Source organism: Macrobrachium nipponense, chromosome 11, assembly GCF_015104395.2.
Source record: "Macrobrachium nipponense isolate FS-2020 chromosome 11, ASM1510439v2, whole genome shotgun sequence".
Lineage (NCBI taxonomy): Eukaryota > Metazoa > Arthropoda > Malacostraca > Decapoda > Palaemonidae > Macrobrachium > Macrobrachium nipponense.
This window is the reverse complement of record NC_061087.1, coordinates 104471482-104473981: the sequence shown is the minus strand read 5'-3', so window position 1 is coordinate 104473981 and position 2500 is coordinate 104471482. Positions and strand designations below refer to the sequence as shown.

Sequence of the window (2500 nt, the reverse complement as noted above, 5' to 3'; positions counted from 1 at the left end):
GGTCTTGCAAAAGTAAAAAATGCATGGAAAGTGATCAAACTAAAAAGTAAGATAGAAAATGCAGAACAAAAGATTATACAATCAAAAGAAAATGAAAAACGGGACTTGGAAGAAAAAACCCTGGTACATATCAAGCAAAACCCCAAACTATTGTACTCGTATGCAAAAAAAGATGAATAAAAGAAGAATAGAAATAGGCCCACTAAGAATTGAAGGGAGATTAACGAATGAAAAAAAGGAAATATGCAACATACTGGCAGAACGATATAAGAGAGAATTCACCCCTAGAATTGATAATGAAGATAATGATATAGAAGTAAGGGATGAAAATAGCGAATATTTAGCATGATATAAGAGAAAATTCACCCCTAGAATTGATAATGAAGATAATAATATAGAAGTAAGGGATGAAGATAGCGAATATTTAGCAGACATAGATATTAATGAAGCTGATATTGTGCAGGCTATTAATAAAATTAAAAATGGAGCTGCAGCAGGGCCTGATGGTGTCCCTGCTATTTTGTTAAAGAAAGTAGTTCATTCTATCGCAAAGCCACTTGCAATATTATTAAGACAAAGTGTAGATACAGGCAAGATTTATGATGAGCACAAATTATCATAAATTACCCCCACTTTCAAAAGTGGATCAAAGCTAGAGGCAAGTAATTATAGGCCTGTGAGTCTAACATCACATATTATGAGAGTGTATGAAAGGGTAATGAAGAAAAAGACTATGAAACATTTAATAAAAAAATAATTTGTTTAATATAGGACAACATGGTTTCATACCCGGAAAAAGTGCACAAACCCAACTGTTATTCCACCATGAGAACATATACAAAAATATGAAAAGCGGAAATGAAACAGAGGTGGCTTATCTAGATTTTGCAAAAGCTTTTGACAAGGCAGATCATAATATATTAGCGAAAACAATTAGAAAACATAATATAGTGGATAAGGTAGGAAGATGGTTAAAAGAATTTTTACACAACAGAAAACAGATAATTATTGCAAACGATGAGAAATCGGATGAAGCTGAGGTAATATCCGGTGTGCCACAAGGTACGGTGTTAGCTGCATTACTGTTTGTTATTATGATTGCAGACATAGACAGTAATGTTAAGGACTCGGTAGTGAGTAGTTTCGCCAATGACACAAGAATAAGTTGAGAAATTACTTGTGATGAAGATAGGAACGCTCTACAAAGAGACCTTAACAAAGTATATGATTAGGCAGAGGTAAATAGGATGGTATTTAACTCTAATAAATTTGAATCAATAAATTATGGAGACAGAGAATGAAAGCTACTTGCATATAGGGGACCTAATAATGAGACAATCACAAGTAAGGAAGCAGTTAAAGACCTTGGTGTGATGTTGAATAAGAACATGTTATGCAATGATCAAATAGCAATTCTATTGGCAAAATGTAAAGCAAAAATGGAAATGTTGTTACAGCACTTCAAAACAAGAAAAGCTGAACATATGATTATGCTTTATAAAACATATGTTCGTAGTCCACTTGAGTATTGCAATATGATATGGTACCCACACAATCAAAAGGATATTGCATAGAGAGTGTCAAAGGTCCTATAGCTAGAATAGAAGAAGTTAAGGATCTTGACTACTGGGAAAGACTACAATCCTTAAAATTATATAGTCTAGAAGGGAGAAAAGAACGCTACATGATAATTCAGGCATGGAAACAGATAGAAGGAATAGCCGAAAACATCATGGAGCTATAAATATCAGAAAGAGCAAGCAGAGATAGATCAATAGTGCCCAAAACCATACCAGGAAAAATAAGGAAAGCACACAGGACATTAATCCACTACGCACCAACATCGATAATGCAGCGTGCCAGATTCATGCGGTTGTACAGGAGTGAGCGTAGATGTGTTTAAGAATAAGCTCGACAGATATCTAAGCTGTATCCCAGACCATCCAAGATTCGAAGATGCAATATATACCGGAAGATGTACTAGCAACTCTCTGGTAGACATTAGAGGTGCCTCATACTGAGGGACCTGGGGCAACCCGAACAAGATGTAAGGCCTGTAAGGTCTGTAAGGTAAGCTCTCTCTCTCTCTCTCTCTCTCTCTCTCTCTCTCTCTCTCTCTCCATTTCACACACCGGGTTACGAGACAGATAGCTATCTATCATTTCTCTCTCTCTCTCTCTCTCTCTCTCTCTCTCTCTCCATTTAAATCATACCGGGTTTTGAAAGAGGTTAACATATAATTTTTGTTTCTTTTCTCTCTCGCAACAGCGTGGAAGAGTTTAAAATAAAACTGGATAAAATCATTAAGACACTGTGAATGCATAGTAAAACCTACTCCTCCAGATACGTGAGCGCGCGATGTCTCCTCGGATGAACTAACAAGTCTTGGAGACATCCTAATCCTTGTAACTCCTTGTAACTCTCTCTTCCTCTCTCTTCATTTCACACCGGGTTACATGAGAGGTTCACATTTATCATTCTCTCTCTCTCTTCTCTCTCT

The 2500-nt window shown here is 36.2% G+C and overlaps 1 protein-coding gene across 1 annotated transcript in view; it reads right to left on the bottom strand.

The window, feature by feature from the left end:
- Positions 1-2500, bottom strand: part of LOC135208015 (hemicentin-1-like) — a gene marked incomplete in the record, with an annotated part of 582686 nt that overhangs the window by 154762 nt on the left and 425424 nt on the right.